Source organism: Bombyx mandarina, chromosome 10 (assembly GCF_030267445.1).
Source record: "Bombyx mandarina strain Sakado chromosome 10, ASM3026744v2".
Lineage (NCBI taxonomy): Eukaryota > Metazoa > Arthropoda > Insecta > Lepidoptera > Bombycidae > Bombyx > Bombyx mandarina.
This window is the reverse complement of record NC_143217.1, coordinates 118,006-139,390: the sequence shown is the minus strand read 5'-3', so window position 1 is coordinate 139,390 and position 21,385 is coordinate 118,006. Positions and strand designations below refer to the sequence as shown.

General features: G+C 41.0%; 2 pseudogenes across 1 annotated transcript; both read right to left on the bottom strand.

The window, feature by feature from the left end:
- Positions 1-268: 268 nt before the first annotated feature.
- On the bottom strand, positions 269-9,120 carry LOC149502107 (uncharacterized; annotated as a pseudogene).
- Positions 9,121-12,577: 3,457 nt separating this feature from the next.
- Positions 12,578-16,340, bottom strand: LOC149502106 (activity-regulated cytoskeleton associated protein 2 pseudogene; annotated as a pseudogene). Its single transcript, XR_016323615.1, has 2 exons — positions 14,794-16,340; positions 12,578-14,510 (listed from the first exon to the last, which is right to left on the bottom strand). The product of XR_016323615.1 is annotated as an activity-regulated cytoskeleton associated protein 2 pseudogene (transcript).
- Between the last annotated feature and the right edge of the window lie 5,045 nt (positions 16,341-21,385).

The following is a 21,385-nucleotide window of genomic DNA, read 5'->3' as shown; positions in this document are numbered from 1 at the left end:
ATTTTACGCATTTGATCTTTACTGGTGGTAGGACCTCTTGAGAGGCCGCACGGGTAGGTACCACCACCCTGCCTATTTCTGCCGTGAAACAGTAATCAGTAATGCGTTTCGATTTGAAGGGTGGGGCAGCCGTTGTAACTATACCTGAGACCTGTATGTATGTATGTCATATATTTATTCGTAAAAAGTTACACTTACATTCAAACCATGCCCTTCAGAACTGCTTACGCAGTTTGACTGCAGGTAACTCGCTTTATACAAACATAGTCTATAAACCATTAAACTAGGTTATACTATAATAACACAATTAATTTACGTAAATGGTTACAACGTATTTAACAAATGTTTTTTTAATAAGCTTTTAAATTTAGCAAGTATAGGCTCACGTCTTATGTCCTCGGGTAAACTATTGAGTAAGTATGGAACTCGTTTTTTTAACGTTCTATCTCCATAGTAATTTTGTACCATGGGTATTTCAAAATTTCCTTTGGACATTGACCTTGTGCCAGTTTTATGTTGCACCAAGTTAGTTAAACGATCCTGTTTACTATGATTGTTTACAAGTAGAAGATATTTATGTTTCAGGCTAGCCGGTAAAATTGTACATATTTTATATAGTTTAGAGTAATCTCCTTTACATTGATTCTTTGTCTTTTTATTTACGAGTAATTTTAAAAATCTTGTTTGCAATTATTCTTTTTTATCTATGTATGTTTTAAATGTTAATCCATAGCAATCAAGAGCGTAACTTATTATGGAATCCACTAGTGCAAGATATAAACATTTTAGTATTGGCAATGGGACTTTAATACTTAAATAATAAAACTTTTCTAGTAATATTCTTAATTTTTCACATACGTATTCTATGTGGGAATCCCAGGAAAAAGAGGTATCTATTTTTACTCCTAGGTATTTTACACAATTAACTTTTTCGATTGGATTACACGTGCAGTTAATTTTCTTATTGTGGAAGCAATCAAAGCTGTGGGCAATCAGAGGAGGCGGATTATCAATAGAACGTAAATATGGGGAGTGAATAATTATCATCTTTGTTTTGTCAGCGTTTAATATAATGCCGTTATCATGTGATCATTTAACTACCGCATCCACATCCTCTTGAACCCTCCTTCCACCCTCCCACCTCTTGAATATCTCAAGGTGGGTGGCGCATTTACGTTGTAGATGTCTATGGGCTCCAGTAACCACTTAGCACCAGGTGGGCTGTGAGCTCGTCCACCCATCTAAGCAATAAATAAATAATAGTTTAAAAAAACTAAAAAACACGCTTTATATAAAATTTAACTAAAAAAAAATAGAAAAAATATTTATATATATAAATGAATTGTTGTTCGTTAGTCTCGCTAAAATTCGAGAACGGCTGGACCAATTTAGCTAATTTTGGTCTTGAATTATTTGTGGAAATCCAGAGAAGGTTTAAAAGGCAGATAAATATGAAAATCGGACGTCGAACGGATTCCTTTTGTTTATTTTAAGTTTATGTTATACAAAAGTTTAGATCTTTTATTTATCGATTGAGGCATACGAAGTCTGCCGGGTCAGCTAATTTTTTAATAAATTTAAAATATATTTTATATTTTTTAGTTGAATTTTATATAAAGCGTGTTTTTTAGTTTTATTAAACTATTATTTATTTTTCATTTTTTAGTTGAATTTAAATTTTTTTTTATTTTTTTTTTATATTTTTTTATATATATTGATTTGGCATCGGTCCTCGATAAATCTACAAAGTTTGAATGAAATTTGGCCGTTTAAAGTGGGTCAAAATCGCGTCTAAAGGAGTCAGTTAGAAACATACAAAAATACATACAAGTAAAGCTAATATAAAGCGTGTAAAATATATATATATACATGTGTAACACGTCACATCGTATATGGTGATGGTGGTGTGCTGTGCGCTTTTCGATGGGCGGTATCTTGTACGTTCGCATCACCTACATGCATAATAGCACTAGTATATTTGTATTATATATTAGCAGTATACATGTGACGTATTGTGAAAAATTAGTGCTGTGTAAGTCTTTACAAGTAAAGAGGAAGGGATTCAATAAAAATTGAAAGTATATATAATGTATGTGTATGAATAAAAGTGATTGTGTATTAATTGTTATTTCAATTAATTCGTACTTATATTTTGTCATGATTTTAAAGCTCGTAATATATTTGGACAATAAAGAAACCATATAAATATGTTTATAAATGTTGCTCGGAGTGTCAATAGCCGTGAAAACCAGATTGATGTTGAAATTTTAATTTATGTATTAGTAATTTAAAATTTTTCTATTAAAATTCTATAATAAGTTATAAGTTGTCACTTCTATCGCCATCTTTTTCTTTCCTTTTTTTAAGTTTCGAATTGATTTTAAGGATACCCGGCCCATGGGGAACAGGTCGGGTTATGCCGGACCTCAAGACAACTACCGACTAAGCACCAATACTCTCTCCCGACTTCCGATCCCCGGTCAAGATGCGACCCGAGTCAGGGTAGATGGGGGGTTCCCGCGGTCGCCACGGCCGCCGCGCTAGGGCGCTGGTAGTGCCCTTTAGGTCGCCCGGTGGCCGGGGCTTCCTCGTCAGGGGTCGGAGCTGGGCGAAAGTAGTTTTCCGGCTCCGGTTCGGCGGCGACGCGGTATAACCCAACAGCGCTGCCAGACCAACCGCCGGCCTGACCATGTTTCCAGTACGGAAGACCGAGCATTCATCTGTAATTAATTCTTAGAGGCTTTGTCGCTTTCCTAACAAATATTGAGAGACGACACAAAGTTTTTCGGAGAGGCTTCAGTCCCGAACTTTATCTTCCATGGCCGAAGTGAATTTTAACTATTGGAACCGCATAATTATTGTCTTTATGAGTGAATAAAATGTTGTATTTTCCTAATCTCTTAACCACTATTCAATTATTATAACTGCGGATGCGTTGTACCTACAGCGTAATTGCAGTGCAAGTTATAGAAGCACGTCCATACATGTGTACATACTCGTATGTCAAACACTATACTCCTACTTTTCTGTTCCGTGCTGATAGTACAAGTTTACGCAAACAGGTTCTAGAAGTAGATGTGTCTGCAGCTCGAATATGTACATTTAGTATTCAGTGTAGTTGTTCATAATAATATAATACGCGACAATAATCACAAACCAGAGAAATTGTCCTCAGAAATCAATTTCGTTTTCCGAATTCAAATGAGGAGATTTCCGATACGCCTGCGTCCTGTTAAAATAATGTTTGTATGAAGTACATACTTAACACCTTAGATAGCTTACGAGCTCAAGACCCATTTGATATGAAGTGATTGCTGGATCCTATTGACAACATTCAGTTTTAGTCTACTGGATAAATGATTTGTATGTGCCACACAATTAGTTAGAGGCATAATGAAGTCTGTATTCGAAAAATTGAGATCACGTTAAATTGTGCATAATTCATAGTAAACAGAATTGTTCATCGCCAATTTCTATTCATTACATTTCTATTCATACATCACCATAGCCAAATCCTACTGTCCGTCTTTGTTTTATAGTTGTATTATTTTATTGTGAAGCTGTAGAATCTGTAGACACAGTACCCGTCTTATAATGATCTTAGTTTTATATTTAATTTTGTTTAACAATCGGCGAGTAGCATGGTTATTCTGGCAATCTGTATATTTTTAGGAATATGTAGGAAGGACGCACATATAAAGGTGAGCAATATTGGCGTTCGGTATACTCAGCGAAGGTCAGCAATAACTCTCACCGTAGTCTCTTTGAAGGAAGCGGCGCGAATGACGTCAGTAGAGCCGCGACACCGGGTGGGAGCGCCGCATACATCACTCACCGGCTGATGGGATTGTCGAAACCCTTGCAGTACCAACGAACCTAGTACCATAAACATCATTTGTGAAGCGAGAGAGATAACTTAAAAATATTTGAGAAAATGTATAACTGAAATCCGTAAACATCTTCGTGCACTCTGGAGTAATAACAAATTATTCCTTGCGTTCAAGAATGTAGTGATTTCTTTCACGAGACATCGGTGTATTAACATCTACTGCTACTACTACTACTACTACTACGACTACTACCACTACTACTACTACTACTACTACTACTACTACTATGGCTATGGATTGTGTGGCGTCAATATTGATGGAGCTACAGTTAGTTCAAAATCATACGAAATGCTTAGCTATCCTTTTCACAGGAGTGTGAACACAGAGAGAAAGCACTTGGTGCTCGCCCAGTGGTCGAAAGTCGACCATATTCATGACCACTCTGATTTTAAAATTACATTATCAATTTGTTTTGTTTTTTAACTTTTCTTGCAAAGCTGGAGAGCTTCTTTATGTAACCTTCAAAGGCATGCCTGAGAATGAGATCATTATAACAAACTGAATTGGTCAGGACCTCTGTCAGGAATTTCCGGTAAAGCAACCGGTGGGCAGTGTCCAAATGTGCAAAATATCTCAGGATCCTGGATTGTAGTATGGATGGTAGTCTCTCCTTGATTTACCTCCTCTAGGATCAAAACGTTGTTGCTTGACCGAGTCTGTCCTTAGTCGTAATGGAGTATAAACGCTTAGATTTCGTTACTGTTGGTTCGCTCTGAAGTAATTTGAGAAACACAGATTTTTTATTATTGTCCTCGTATGTTGACAAGCATACGGCCCGCCTGATGGAGAGTGGTCACCGGTGCTCATGGCCTTTATCAATGCTAGTGGCATAGCTAAGCCGCTGTCTATTAAATTGCTTAGTTTCCGTTCAAGAATAATTTTGGTTTTGGTCCCCGGTCATCGCGATTTAATTCTCAGTGTTGGGTGTTTATTCGAGTCTGGTTCGGGTCGTCCGGGTATGCAATTAAAAATAAAACTATTTTTTCTAGTTTACATAATTTTATTACAAGTGTTCAAAGAAAACTGACCCATTGAATTGAAATAGACTGTGGTGTAAATCTATTAAAAGCATTTATATTCAAAAGACGCCAATATTGTGATGGCCTACTACAATATTCAAACATATTTGATAATAGAAATTCGACACAGATTCAATACGACAACGAGACTGAAATGATTTAAATCAGGCCTCCGGTCAAAGATTGTCTCAAATTTATAAAATGGGTTTTTGTGACGTGGCCTCAAAGTCAACGTCCTGATGTATTTTATAAGCTGGATCCTTATTTTTCATTGTCCGGAAACGGTGAGGTTAACAGTAAATTTGGAGATGCCCGGCGCATGTGTCGTAAATGTGCGCATAATTTGCTTCTGGAGTTTGTACCGATATTTTAGTGTTGAACGACTCTATGGTAGCAGAATAACTTCGAGCACGTGCACGCAACGAAAATCAAACACGAAAAAATGTATTGCGTTTTCTTATGTTTTTTGCTTATGACCTTGATGAGTGAACCACTATTACTGGTGGTAAGACGTTTTGTGAGTCCGCACGGGTACCTACCTTCACCTTGCCTATTTCTACTGTGAATCAGTAACGCGTTTCGGTTTGAAGGGTGGGGCAGCTGTTGTACTGTAAAAACTGAGACCTTAGAACTCATATCTCAAGGTGGGTGGCGTCATTTACTTTATAGATCTCTATGGGCTTCGGTAACCACTTAACACCAGGTTTTTTTTTGCTTAGATGGGTGGACGAGCTCAAAGCCCACCTGATGTTAAGTGGTTAGTGGAACTCATAAATATCTACAACGTAAATACGCCTCAATATACCTAGTCAGGTCATAAATTCTGTCACATGTTTAATGTAAAATAATTGAAACAAGTTTATTAATTATGTAACCATTCATATACCAAAATGAACTTAACAAAACATGGATTCTTATGACACTAAAGTTTATTCAAAATGACCTCCGTGATTTTGAATACAGGCCTTCAATCTGCGCGGCCAGTCGTCTATCGCAGCACGAACGAGGTCCATGTCAATATCGGCGGCTGCCTTAATCAAGGATGTCTTGAGTGACTCCAAATTGGAATGAGGCTTTGAGCACGCCTTTTCCTCCAAGTGTTGCCATATCTTGTAATCTAACGGATTCAAATCTGGACTGGAGGAGGGCCAGTCTTCGTGCCGGATGAAGTCGATTTCACGTGCCGCCAGCCAGTCTTGTGTGCTCTTCGTTCTATGAACTGGCGCCGAATCTTGTTGGAATACCCAGTGCCTGTTATTGAGCATGGTATGAGAAACAGGTTCCACAAGGTTCGTCAGGACTGTATTTTGATACACAACTGCATTCGTTTTTACACCTTTCTCACAAAAATGTACCTCTGTTAAGCCCCAATAAGAAACTCCCAACCATACCATGAGCGAGGATGAAAAATGACCTCGTTGGACACGCGGAATACGGTTGCTCGCTTCTTCACTACTGTGTGCGTACACCTTATCATTTTGTTTGTTGTAGCTCTCTTCTACGGTAAAAATTTTTTCATCCGAAAAAAGAATTTCACGATATTTTTTTCCCGCGTACCGCTTCAACAAAGCGCGGCATCTCTTCAGTCTCAGGTCCATTAGACGAGCATTCAAACGATGTCCTGTTTTTCTTCGATATGCCTGAAGCCCTAAGTCTTCATTTAACACCCTTTTCACCGTGGTTCTGCTTAACCCCATCTGAAGGGCCAACGGTTTCTGCTTACGTTTGGGATTTCTTTGAATTCGCGCCTTCACAGCTTTTATCACTGCTGGAGTCCTAACAGACCGAGGGCGACCACTTCTTGACCTGTCATCTACACTAGAGTCTTCATTGTATCGTTTGATGGTACGATAAACGAATCTTTTGGTTATATTCAAATTTTTCAGTATGTTAAAAATTTTAATTGGCGCGTAACCGCAACGATGCAACGCAATAACTGCAACACGGTCTTCTTTAAGCGTCCACTCCATATTTAAAAATGAGTAAAATTTCTAAAAGTATACATTTTTATTTTCATGAATAATTCGAGATTCGAATTCAATAAACTTTTTTGTGGTCAGCATTCTAAAAGAAAAGTTTTTACTGTGTGACAATACTTATGACCTGACTAGTTAGTTACAACGGCTGCCCCACCCTTCAAACCGAAACGCATTACTGCTTCACGGCAGAAATAGGCGGGAAAGTGGTACCTACCCGTGCGGACTCACAAGAGTGTCCTATCACCAGTAATTGGCGGGGCGAGTGAGGCAAAGCTCTCCTCACTATGCAGAAACCCGCCGCCGCCAAGCAGGGGGTCGGGACCGGGGTTCCGTCCATAACCCGGCCCCCTAAGAGCTTCGGGCTCCACCCGCTTTGTGCGGGGAGGAACCTAGGCGTGGGGCGGCGTGGTAGGTCGCGTTCCCCCGACCGCTCCGGGGGAAGGTGTAGCGCGGCACTATCAATCGGGCTCTTGGCCCGTCGACCGAGGGAACCGGCGGTCATGTTGCTGGCGGCCGCCGGTCTGGCGTCGGGGGGACGGCGGGATGGATGTAATGTGCTCTGCGTAAACCCTGTCCCGCCGTCTCAATAGCTCCGACTGGGTTTCCGCCCGGTCCGGGGTAGGGCGCCGGCTGTGAGCGGCAGGAGTTTTTAGTGAGGTTCGACTCCCACATACCCCACCTGCCGTGCGGGTGGGGATCCGGCGATTTCCTCCTGTGGTAAAAAAAAAATCACCAGTAATTACTGGTGATTTTTTTTTGCACTGTACTCCGTTGCACTGTACTCCGCTGCACTGTACTCCGCTGCACTGTACTCCGTTGCACTGTACTCCGTTGCACTGTACTCCGTTGCACTGTACTCCCCTGCACTGTACTCCACTCCACTGTACTCCGCTGCACTGTACTCCACTGCACTGTACTCCCCTGCACTGTACTCCACTCCACTGTACTCCGCTGCACTGTACTCCGCTGCACTGTACTCCGCTGCACTGTACTCCGCTGCACTGTACTCCGCTGCACTGTACGAGTAATGTAAGCTTGGCGGCTCGGCTATGCTAATAAAATAAATTAAAAATCTAAGTGAGGTCGGCAAATATTTACCCAAATTTTATTACATTCAATTTAATATCTGAAATACGAAATAATGAAATTGAGAGCAATCTGTTTGAAGGCTGTCCTTTGTTTACTGATAAACCCGCGGTATTTCAAATCAACAAAACAGGTCTCTAATAAAGTAATGTCGAGTTGCATTTTTGAATTTGGGATATTTAAGGGTTACGAGATATTCTTATTTAGAATGAGATAACCAAAACTTCCATAAAATAAAGTAAGCATTTAATGTAGCTGATATTTCAATGCACCAAAACTAAGAATGAATTCATCTTTTTTCGTTTCAGGGCGAACCTCCTACGAGGTACCGCGCCTGCGAGGGCGCGCGGTACGTCTGGGACCCGGCGGCCGAAGATGGTAAAGGCCAGCCCAGTAAACAACTCCCCTGCACTCCCGTCCAATGTTCGCTCCTCACCCGAGAAAGACTCGCCTCGAGAAAACTCGAGGGGTTTTTGGTCTTGTTGTAGACAAGGGAACGTACAATTATTTAAAAATAATTTAAGTTGCTCTCTCATTGCTTACAGCATCTCAGTAGATGCAGTCAACGTAAATGGACTAATTAATAGTGTTCATTTATGATTTTATTATAAGATGTCTGATGTAGATAATGTAACGAGACGTATCGAGTCGAGTCTATCAAATAAACTCAGAATAATGCCGAGAAGATGAAGTCGTCGTCTCGATCGGGTTTATCTGTTCGTCTACCGTCGCTTTGGATCAATGACTTTCACTTTTAGTGTACACACATAGCACATGTGTTCAGTCGGTACACTTCGTACAAATCGCGATATACTGAATATACTTGTAAGATATATGATACGGTTATATGTACTAGTTGGAAATAACAGTTATATGTTGACAAGTTTCGTAGATACAGAAGGGAAATTTTGACTTATGGTGTCGTCGGTTTGCTGTTTGATAGCCGCTGAACCGGCTAGTTGATAGAGGGGAGGGCGCTTGCCCAGCCGCCTCCGGGTGTAGCTACTGCCATAGCAGTATCCTCTCATTAAATTCTCATTTGAAGTTCCTCGGATAAGTCAGCCTCAGTGTGCAGCTGTAGTCGCGGGTCATCGCGCTCACTTCGTTTGCTCGGTCCAGGTCCTGCAGGTCCTTGTCCCACTCCATTATGAAACATTTATGTCTCAAGGTGGGAAGTGGCATTTACGCTGTGATGCTTACCGCGTGGGCCACGGTAATCAATTATAAACAGAGAGCATGGTCAATGTAATATTGTCAACTAATCATAGTTTATAAAAAATTACAATAGCATTATACAAGCTATTATTTAAGCGATTTTTCACGGTTATGATAACTCATGCTAGTTACCATGTAGTCATGGCTCATGCACGTACTATTTATTACTGTTCAAGCGTACACTGTGTAAAATGATGGCGAAGGCCAAAGTAACTAAGCAGGTTATCTGACGTACACTCAACGAGTCAACTAGATGATAACACAAATATACATTATGACAGTTACTCAAAGACGCACAGTTCAGAGTAAGCTTTGGTGTAAGTGATACTTTTTCATTATATTATTCGGCAACTGGTGTATTAGTCTGGTGTATCGGCTGAAACGGTAGTGAATACTGCGTGACATTATGTGACAGTTGAGGTCGAGCAAAGTCTAAAAGTTGAGACATCTATTTGAGTGCCTGTGCGTAGAGTTCCTGCATTTTTTTCAACAGCACTTTTTCATAACTTTAGAAAAATATTTTCTTCCACTTCATAATCGTGTGACGGTTTTATGGTGATATATGGCCACCAGAGTCTATAAACATCACCCCTGAAGTTCTAGTTTGAGACACGAAGTCGAATTCACAATTGATTTGTATATCGGCTTCTCACCCTTCGGTCCGGAATATTTGATTGTTTCGCGGCAGAGCTCGGTAGGCTGATCGCACCTGCCAGGTACTGCCTACTTCCATTAGTTACCAATACGTTTTGGAGGCCTTCGTTAAAATGCATAGTGAGATATAGGGCGGGTGCACGGCTTTACTCCGTCAGTGTGTATGGCCGGTCGCCTGGGGTATATTTCAATGAAGAAGTCGAAGTCGAAGACTTTGAAGTCGTCGTGGCCTAAAGGATAAGACGTCCGGTGCATTCGTATGTAGCGATGCAACGGTGCTCGAATCCCGCAGGCGCGTACCAATTTTTCTAATGAAATACGTACTCAACAAAGTTCAAGATTGACTTCCACGGTGAAAGAATAGCATTGTGTATAAAAATCAAACCCGCAAATTTGCGTATTTACTGGTGGTAGGACCTCTTGTGAGTCCGCAAGGATAGGTACCACCACCCCGCCTATTTCTGCCGTGAAGGAGTAATGCGTTTCGGTTTGAAGTATGGGGCAGCCGTTGTAACTATACTTCAGACCTTAAAACTTATATCTTAAGGAGCGTGGCGCGTTTACGTCGTAGATGTCTATGGGTTCCAGTAACCACTTAACACCAGGTGGGCTGTGAGCTCGTCCACCCATCTAAGCAATAAAAAAAATCACTTCGCGAAGTTGAGCGCTTGAAGTTACGTTCGGGCTAACTTTGAAGGAGTTCATATGTTTGAGTTTAGATATCATTAGTCCGAGCTTTAGCATCCCGGCAAACTCCGACAACTTGCTTATCAAACTGTCATAAACTTTTAAGTGGAAAGCCCTCGCTCAGTTTCTTTGTTGTCAAATATCGAATCGAAGTTTATTTTGCATTAACAAACATGAACAGCTTTAGAATATTTAAATTGAAAAATGTTAAAAATATTGGACGCAAAAAAAAATTCTTCTCTTTTCCACCTTATTTGTACTAGGTGGAGTCGGCACAGTTAATTTTTCTCTTCCATTCTCTTCTATCAGCCGTCATCTTAACACTCACTCCATCCATGTTTTCTTTGGTCTTCCCCCTCAACCATGCACTAATATTTCCATGCATCTCCTAGTCACATGCATCTTCTCTCTACGTATCACATGTCCATACCATGCTAACCGTCCGCTCATTAATTTGTTGATTACCGGGGCTACTTTCACACTTCCTGTGATATACTCATTCTTTATCTTGTCCATTCTTGTCACTCCACACATCCATCACAACATTCGCATCTCTACCGCATGCACTCCTCTTTCATGCTTTCATGCAAAAAAACGTGATCCAAAAATAAAAAATCAATAAACTCAAAAATCATAATGGATTACGTGCTGTCTGCGGGCTATCATTTATGTTCTACTTAGATCGAAGCTGGAAGCGAAATAAGAACACTAGGGCATGACTACATAGTATATTTATTTTTATAGCACGCGTTATAATGTTATTATAGAGGAGATGATGCGAAATCGAAGTACACTAAATATTACAGTTGGCTGCGGCTATGGTCTGCGGATATGGTAAAAATGGACTTCTTTAATGCTTAGTATATAGTACATACATATAATACACATTGTACAAATAACTGTTCAGGCTTGCTACGGACGAGGGCACACTTAAGGAGCTAAGTGTCGTGAAGTCTATGGGCGCCTAACCACTTTTCATCAGGTGAGCGGTGAACTCGGCAATCTATCTAAACAATAATAAAAAAATTTACTCTGACCAGATCACTATAATAACTCGAAACAATGGGCTTACCTTTTGAGTTTCTTTGTTATTTGTCCCGAGTTGTACTCGTAGATAGATGTTTAATAGTTAGTTCTAGGGTGCTCAAGTTTGCATCTTGTGTTGTGGGAAGACGAACCACCCATCTGCTTGATACTGAGTAATCAACATGGTCGTTGACGTCCACTTTAACACAAGGGATCAAACTTTCGATTGGAAACACGACTACCCTTCGGACCGTATTGCTTCATGACAGAAACCACCAGCGTAAAGTGAAATTCATTAGTTAAATTGTCTGCCATTGACTCACAAATAATGAATGCAAAAACTGAATATACTATAAAGCGAAAATAGTGGATATTTAATCAGAGAGGATGTTTAAATATAGTAAGTTTATATTAAGTGTGGTGCACGATCCAGTTATCGATCAAACTCCGCGTGTTATGACGTCTCACTAATCACCGGGCAGCCACGCGCCGCACTGTTTGTTCCTATACTCTCTCTGTTTGACTCCGGTTATATTCTATCCGAACAAAAACAGTTTCACTGTAAAAAATTGCGCCAAGTCCACTTTATAAAACTCATCTCAATAACATTTGCACTTTACAAAAAAAAGAAGACTTCAATAGCTTTCATTCTCTACAAAAATATGTGAAAATAAAAAAATACCAAGAAACCGTCATAAAGATGAAAAAATTAAAAAAAAATTGTTGAAAATTTAAAAATAAAAAAATAAAAATTTTATCGTACTTGGCGCGCGTCATTGAGTACCCCAAATTTTTCAGGATAAATGAACATCCTTTCAATGTTTAGAAATTTATAAGTAGGTCAACCTATGAAATGCATAAATGTAATTAATGAATTATTATTTCATAATAAGTTTTACAAAAGTTAAGTAAAATCGACATCTCATACGTATGTTATTTGAATTTTTTTCATTTCCCACTCATATTTTATGATTTGAACTTAACACCCTCTCGTGTTCGCTTATACAAATACAAGCTACTTACGAGTCGATACGTATGTATACGTTGGCTTCAAAACATTTGAAAAAATTCTCAAAGATGTTTTTCAAAGGGTAGAAAAGAATAATAAAGTTTCAGCTGAATCTAAAGGGGTCGAACGCAAAAGTGGTCGATTTGGCATATAATAGCCCATAGGTATATAGTGAGAGCTGTTGAAAATTACCGTAGTTCTGTCTCAATTTCTCATAAAACGCTAACAAGAGCGAAAAAGACAACCTGGGTAACTTTTTCAGCTTTCACTGTATATTAAAGCAAAATGGTTTTTTTCTCGGGTTGAAATTCTTCCGAAAAATTTTGGGGTACTCATGACGCGCGCCAAGTACGATAAAATTTTAATTTTTTTATTTTTAAATTTTCAACATTTTTTTTTTAATTTTTTCATCTTTATGACGGTTTCTTGGTATTTTTTTATTTTCACATATTTTTGTAGAGAATGAAAGCTATTGAAGTCTTCTTTTTTTTGTAAAGTGCAAATGTTATTGAGATGAGTTTTATAAAGTGGACTTGGCGCAATTTTTTACAGTGAAACTGTTTTTGTTCGGATTTCATATCTTTTTGTTAAGTATTATTTTTTGCTCATTTATTACTTAATAAAAATAAATTATAAATAGTCACTCAGCTTAAAAGCTAATGAAACGCTCAATTAATTAGTGTTTTAATGTTAGGTGCCCGACTGGTATGAGACTCTCGGGTTGTCAGTTCCGGTATCGACCGGGGACGCGTGTATTCCGCTTCAAAGTCTGGCGCGCACTAATTGGGGGTGCGAATGATGCAACAGATGCGCGGGCGCGGGTAGCGCGGGGTGGGTCGTCGCGGCACGGACCTGAGTCACATTCTCTTTGGCTGCTGTTGCCCCGCGAAACGGAACGTTGCGTTACATACTCCCCCTCCAAGTTGGGAACGCGTCCCGAGTCCAACTTGGGACTGTTAGTCTGAAGACGCGGCCTTCCTCTCTGCCTCTTTGGCATAATTGGATCCGTACTTGAATTTGACGGAGAGTGGGTTAAATCCGCGGTGTGATACTTGCCGATGACATTGTTTGACAAGTCTGCTATGAAGTACGTTGTAGGACTAACTATTTTTACTACGCGATACGGGCCATCCCGTCGTGGCATGAACTTACGTGTTACACCCCTAGACGCATAAGCAAGCCATAACGAAGGAAATACTCTTCCAGTAGGACTCGGGAGCAAGCCACGGCGGTGGCATCAACAAGTGCGTAGAGTTCTACCCATCTTGTAGCTACATCCTCTACCAGGAGTACCCATCGCTCCCCCTGCTCTCCTTCTGGCAGTGGCCCGAACAAATCGATTGCGAGAACCTCTCCTCGCTGTTGAAGCACAGGAGTGAGCCTATACGGCGGTACCGATATAGGCGGATGATCACCGGTATCAATGTGGTGCTCGGCGTAAAGGGTTGGGGCTCCCCCCACCCTAAAGATGTCTCCATTCTGCTGCAATAAATGTGATAGCTGCTGCCGTTCATCGGAGCCAAGCATAGAACCAAGCATAGAATGATAACATCACGCAGGAAGTCAGCAGTAGAAGCAAACATGCATGGCTTAGGGCACTCATATTCAATTGGATAGGTAACCCGTTTTCCCGAAAAATGCCAAGTGGATGAAGCAAAGTCAAGCACAATACCTGCCGCCACCAAAAAATCCATGCCAAGCAAAGTTTCATTATTTTGAGCATCTGGAAAAACAGTAAATTCAAGGGTTACTGACCCTTCGGGACTTATCCTTACTTCTAGAGTAGTGAGCAAAACTCGGCGGGTGCGCGCGGAACCGTCTGCAAGCCTCACCCGACGCCTGGTTTCCTCACACGGATGGTTATGCTTTAACAGCAATTCATAAAGCAACGCATCGGTAACGCTACTCTTAGCTCCCGTATCCAACAAAGCATTACCTCGTATACCTAAAATTTGAACACTTAAAATTGGTCTTAACCTAACCTGGTGCTCAGTAGAGTTACTCTGGGCAACACTTTTCACATTAGAATTAATCGTCGAAAAATGTCCGACGTTTTCCATGGTCACCCTATTTTCGTTCATCATGGTCACCCTATCGCGGCCACTTGGTACCTCGGAATAACTATGTTTTGGTTCGGTACCACTCGAGTAACGCATCAGGGGCCCATTCCTAGAACTAATATTATTGTTTATATTATGATTAAGTCTAGAATAATTTTGAAGTCTAACCTTGTTATCAGTACCGAAAAAGCGCGGAGGAAGAATCGCCTTAAAATCGGTAGGATAATAATTATTTTCATTATCAACAAAACATTGTTTACGATTATTAATATAAATGGACGACTTTACGGTGTTTGAAGTGCAAGCTGTATGCAACGAGCTGTCGCGATGAATAGAGTTCACTGAACTTGACAGCTGTGTATTTACTTTACCAATAGGTAAATCGGATGTGACTGATCGGGTCCGTGCAGCGTCGACGGCGTAATAACTTGCGTTACACTTTGTACACTGAGACCGAGTAACACCTTTGGTACCACACCCGTAACACGAGGATACAGCTTGCGTATTTTCGTTGTCGAATTTCGTTTTTGACGCTAATTTTAAACACTCATCACGAATATGTCCGTACTTTTTGCAATAAACACAGAACAGTCTTTTAACAATCGACGTAGATGATACATTATCAGTGTTCGTGTAGCGAGGCGCGGGGACTCGAACGGTGCTCGGCGCAGCGCTGTCGTCGCGTGGCGGGCCGCCAGCGGCGCCCGAGTTGAATATTTTCCGCGGCGTCATCCGCGCGTATGTATGCTGCGAAGTCGAAGCACCGGCGGGAACTTCGCCTACGGTACTACCCGATGAACGTGGCGTCGCTCGCTAAGGATGATGAATAAATTCAGGCGGACTGGTCCCGTAGATGGAGTCTTCGATATGGCGCGTTTTCTTTAATAACGTGTCGTATGAAGTTATTTCGTCTCTTCTTAATCTTTTATGAACACGACGGTGTAGAAGGCCGTAAAGCATATCAATTTGAACTTTCTCACTAAGGTCACCAGGTGGGAGTCGAGCTAGTAGGGCTCGTGCTCTGGCAACGAAGATCTCCGTCTTCTCTCTTTGTCCTTGCGACATTTTGAAGAGCTCTAAGTAGACTCGATGGGGCGGTCTGCAATCACCGAAAGCGCTTCGTAACGATGATAAAGCGTCGTCCCAGGAAGTGATGCTAGCTTTAACGCCTTGCCACCACACGGCTGCATTTCCGGTTAGTAACATCGAGAGTCCTCGTAACGCGATGGCGTGTCCTAAGTCAGCACAATCTTTGTATGATTCGACCGCGTCAAGGAAACCGTCGAGTGAGTCGCCGGGCGCTCCGCTGAACCGCGCCGTGCATGACGCGAAGTTCCCAGAACGGTGAGCGGGCGTCGAGGAAGGCGGCGATGTCGGCTCCGACGTCGGTGTTGCTGATGATTCGAGTTGAGTTTTATGCTCAAAAACTCGGTCGAGTAGGCGTTCGAATGCTGCCATTTGACTTTCTTGTAATGACGCCATGTTGTTTGCGGTAAATGTTGGCGTCGGTCCCGCGGTTGAACCAATTTCTTCTTCAACGTCTTGAAAATCGGATTGACGCCGTGACTGACGACGAGTACGTGTCGTAATTACGTAGATTCACTCCGAAATACTAGTTAAAGGGCCCGCGCTTGGGCTGCCAGTTTAATGTTAGGTGCCCGACTGGCATGAGACTCTCGGGTTGTCAGTTCCGGTATTGACCGGGGACGCGTGTATTCCGCTTCAAAGTCTGGCGCGCACTAATTGGGGGGGGGGTGCGAATGATGCAACAGATGCGCGGGCGCGGGTAGCGCGGGGTGGGTCGTCGCGGCACGGACCTGAGTCACATTCCCTTTGGCTGCTGTTGCCCCGCGAAACGGAACGCTGCGTTACAGTGTAATAATAATCAACATCAACTTTTACAAATTTAAACCGAATTAAATTTTGTTTCAAATGTGAAGGGTAGATGACGCTGTTCTTAATTATTTCAGAATTTAAAATTAAAATCTGAAAGCCTTGAAACATCAATCCGCATAAATGTAATTTAAAAACTACAGTAAGAGGCTTAAATAAAAAGCTGAACTTAACTCAGCCTTAATTAGAATTTTCTTCGGAATTCAATAGTAAAGTTCAAGTTATTTTGATGAAATCAAAACCGAAATAATCATAGCATCTTAAACAATCACCTACGAATAAATATTAGTTATTATATTATTTATTATTCGTAGACAATCACAACGGTTTTATAGTTTTGGGAAGGGATTTTTTGTAACGCCATCTCGTAAAGTATTTCGGTATTACATTACAAAACAAAATTGTTTCTCCAACAGTAACAACAGTACTTGCTTCGGCAGTACTTAAACTAAAATACTAACAGTAACAACATTATCGTTATTTAATGTATAAACCGTTCAATAAGAACTGCAAACTATCCCCTTGAAGCTACAGTTTATGTAGGAATAATGACTTTTTGGCGGGAACGCGAGGTGTGAAGTTGTGTGATTTGTTTTAATTTGTCTATTTAGTGTTTCTTCGGGTTTAAATGTGTAATAATAGTGTTTAATATCTGTGAAAGTGCACAAATGTGGGAAAATTAAACAAAGCCGCTGTACGTAACTTCTCGGTTTCCTCCAAAAAGTCCACTGAGATCTTAGTAAATGACCACCACCATTTTACTGAGATTATATTTCATTCCATATCATCTCATCTCATTTCATTTCATCCCATTTGATTAATGTCTCAAATTAATCATCTTCATTTCATTTCACTCCATAATATCACATTTCATTTCACTCCATAATATCATTTTTCATAAAAATATGAATATAAATTAAAATAAGACATGACTTAAAGGTCTCAGTTACCAGGTCATAAAATCCATTACAAATAGGAATAATTCCAGCGCACCCTGGCGGCCGTAGATTACCATTCTCGAATATTTATAGTCTGTGTCATGTCACTTTTTACATCGAAAAAAGTCAGGATCGAAATTTTTGAGCGAGCCATAGTTTGTGGTGATAAAATTAATAATTTCAAGTAGACTAATTGTTGTAATTGATATAACTAGTTAATATCAGTAAAATAAAGTTGTGAGTGATTGATATAATATACAATTTAGGAACCAGAAGTACCGTAGAATTAAATAAAATTTCGCAACCTCAAAAAACTGTTCTGCTCACAGTAAACACAGTCGGTAGTCTGGCGCTCCGTTTACAACGTCAACGGGATTTTTGAACGGAACTTGGCGCCAGATTCTACCGAATCTGTGGATGATACAGCACGCACTCACGGGTTCGCGGTGCGATAACTCAACAATATGGTATTGTATAATGGCGGCTGCCCATTCTCCGGTGATTGTTTAGTTGTCTTCTTCGACATCCGTAGCGGCAGATCGATTGGAGCAATTATATGCCACGTGCACGACCACAAATAGCCTGTATAAATCAAATAAATATAAAGTTTGTGTTTTTGACGATGGAAACTGCCATGTTATTTGTGAAGTTCGTAATTCTGAAGAATTCGGGAAGTTAATACGAAAGAAACGGGCGTATTTAAGTACACCCTGAGCAGACTTCTACGTTTGTATAGAGCAGCATACCGCAGGTCTGTTCAAGTTTGTTTTACATGAAATTGATCATTATATACTTTAACAGCTTCACGTTGTACATGTACAATAATACATAATTGCTATTCATGCTTGAATTGACACTGAGAAGCTAAAAGTAGCGCGAAAAAGTGAAGGAATCAAAAAATATTTTGCGTACAATATTAAGGTTCGTTATGAGCAAAATGTGTTTAAATTGTAAATTGTTGTCATAAATTTTATAAATTTTTGATTTTATTTATTTTATAAATTTTATTAATGTTACGAGTTTGAGTCATGTGATCCCAGGTAAGGGGTCGGCAGTAATGTCAAGAATAGGCAGGCATGTGTCGGTGTACATGTAGGTAGGTAAATACAGTAAATCTATTCTCCACCTCATCTGTCAGCCGCCTCGAAGTGGCCTCTGCCATAAATTACAGTCCAGACGGAATGCGCTCGACGATTGATATAATGTGGTGAATATTATATTAAAAAGTACAAGGAGCTATCAGCTTGTATAAAACTATTGTCGACTTAATGATTCTATTTATTATTTTATAATCTGGATACTAAATCATCTCTGAGAATCGATATTGTAGTGAAATTCCTTCTCTAATATTGCGTTGCCGTGCGTTATTTTGCGTTGGCGTGCAATGAAGGCGTGGTCTAAAGGATAAGGCGCTCCGTACGCTGACTAGGACAACAACAACAACTGTTGCAGTAGTGACGAGGATGGCGGCGCGGTGGCTCCGATATCCGACCCAGGCGACGGGGCCAAGCCGTCGTCGCCCAAAACTTGTCTTGTCGGATCCCCCGGAATCAATCTCGGTGCTTTTACACTCTTCAAGCACCGGTCACCGTCTTCATTGAACTCGTCGACTCCGGCGAAGAGTTCGACGTGCGAACTAGCTCATAGACATAACCCACTGAGTTTCTCGCCGGATCTTTCAGTGGGTCGCCATTCCGAACCGGTGGTAGATTCAGCGAAGCACTGCTCTTGCTAGGGCTAGTGTTAGCAATTCTCTCAGGTTGAGCCCGTTAGCTCATCTACCGGTTCGCGCGAAGTTGGAATAGCCCCTTAGGCTACCAATGGCTATAGCGAAAAAAAAGCGGTGGCTGTGGCCGCTAGCACAGCTAGGACGCTATAGAAGTCAGTTCAATTTATACGTTTGTATCTCGATCCGTATAGAGGCCGCCGCGAGGGTTGTTACTCGTTGCCTTGGTCTGACGAATGCGTCCATCCGGTTGCATATATTTATTACGTCGTCATTCATTACATCGATTATTGTGTATTTTTTTTCTGTATTATAATTTGTTGCTCGAAGTTATTAAGACATTATAAAGGAAAATCGTTTTAACAAACAGAGACGTTGTCCTTATAATTTGCTTCTATTTACGCCTCGCCGCTTTCCTGTCAGTTCTTTTGACATTTTATAATAAATTTATATTTAGTACATTCTCAAAGGAAATCTTCTTTTTCTCCACCTTATCCCACTATGTGGGGTCGGCACAGCTAATTTTTCTCTTCCATTCTCTTCTATCAGCCGTCATCTCAACACTCACTCCTCTCTCTCTCATATCGTCATTCACACACTCCATCCATGTCTTCTTCGGTCGACCTCTTCCCCCTCTACCTTGCACTACCATTTCCATACATCTCCTAGTCACATGCATCTTCTCTCTACGCATCACATGTCCATACCACGCTAACCGTCTGCTCCTTAATTTGTTGTTTACCGGGGCCACTTTCAAACTTCCTCTGATATACTCATTCTTTATCTTATCCATTCTTGTCACTCCACACATCCATCTCAACATTCGCATCTCGGCCGCATGCACTCCTCTTTCATGCTTAACTTTCGTCGCCCAACACTCAGATCCATACAGCACGACAGGTCTAATGATCGTTTTGTAAATTTTACCCTTGAGCTGAAGGGGCATTCTACGATCGCATGCTGTTGCAGAGACCTGTCGCCATTTCATCCAACCAGCGTTTATTCGATTTGTGACGTCCCGGTCTATGTTGCCGTCGTTCTGGAGTATAGAGCCGAGGTACTTGAAGTCGGAGCAGACTGGCAGGGATACACCATCTAAGGCGATTGGCGTGAAGTCTGAAGAACCACCAAAATCACAAAACATGTGCTTGGTTTTTGTTCGACTGATCTTCAAACCCACGTTTTCCAACCTTTCTTTCCATTTTGCCAATCTCCTCTGTATCTCAGGCCCTTCCTCTCCAACGAGAACAATGTCGTCGGCGAACAGCATACACCAAGGCGCCTCTTCCTGTATGTCCGATGTTAGGGCATCCATTATTAGGATGAACAGGTAAGGGCTTAAAGCTGATCCCTGGTGTAAGCCTACCGCCACACTGAACTCGTCGCTATCGCCAGCTGCGGAGCGTACGTACGTACTAGCTCTACCGTACATAGCTCGAACAAGCCGTTGGTATTTCCCTGGCACTCCTTTCACTTTCATGCTCCACCACAAAACCTCACGGGGAACCCTATCATACGCTTTTTCTAAATCAACAAACACCATGTGCACATTTTTACTTGCACGGCGATATTTTTCGCACAATTGGCGCAGGCAAAAAATGGCGTCCGTTGTACTGCGTCCCGGCATGAACCCGAATTGGTTTTGTGATACCTCACTCTCATCTCTCATTCTTCTCGCTATCACTTTCTCCCAAGCTTTCATACTATGTGACATGAGCTTTATTCCTCTATAATTGTCGCATACCTGTATGTCACCTTTGCTCTTAAATACAGGCACGAGTGAACTTTTGCACCACTCGTCAGGCATGGCCTCTTCTTGAAACAATTTATTGAAGAATAAAGTCAGCCACGTGCATCCATCCGCTTTCAGAAACTTCCACACTTCTATTGGAATACCATCTGGTCCAATAGATTTTCCATTCTTCATATCTTGTACAGCCTTTCGTACTTCTTGCATACTTATTTCCCTTACCATCCCAACTTACATACTTACTATCCCTTACTACATTCTCAAAGGAAATATCGGTTAAAAATAATTTAACAGCGGCCGAGAGGTCTTTGGTGATTCATAATTAAAGAACAGTCTTAGAGGAAAAGAATTAAAGCGCTTGTAACTTTGATAGTTGGGCGGGTAGCTGCTTGTGGCGACTTTCGTAAGAGCTGTCGTCATTTACACATAATGCCACCTTCATTAGGTTGTAGT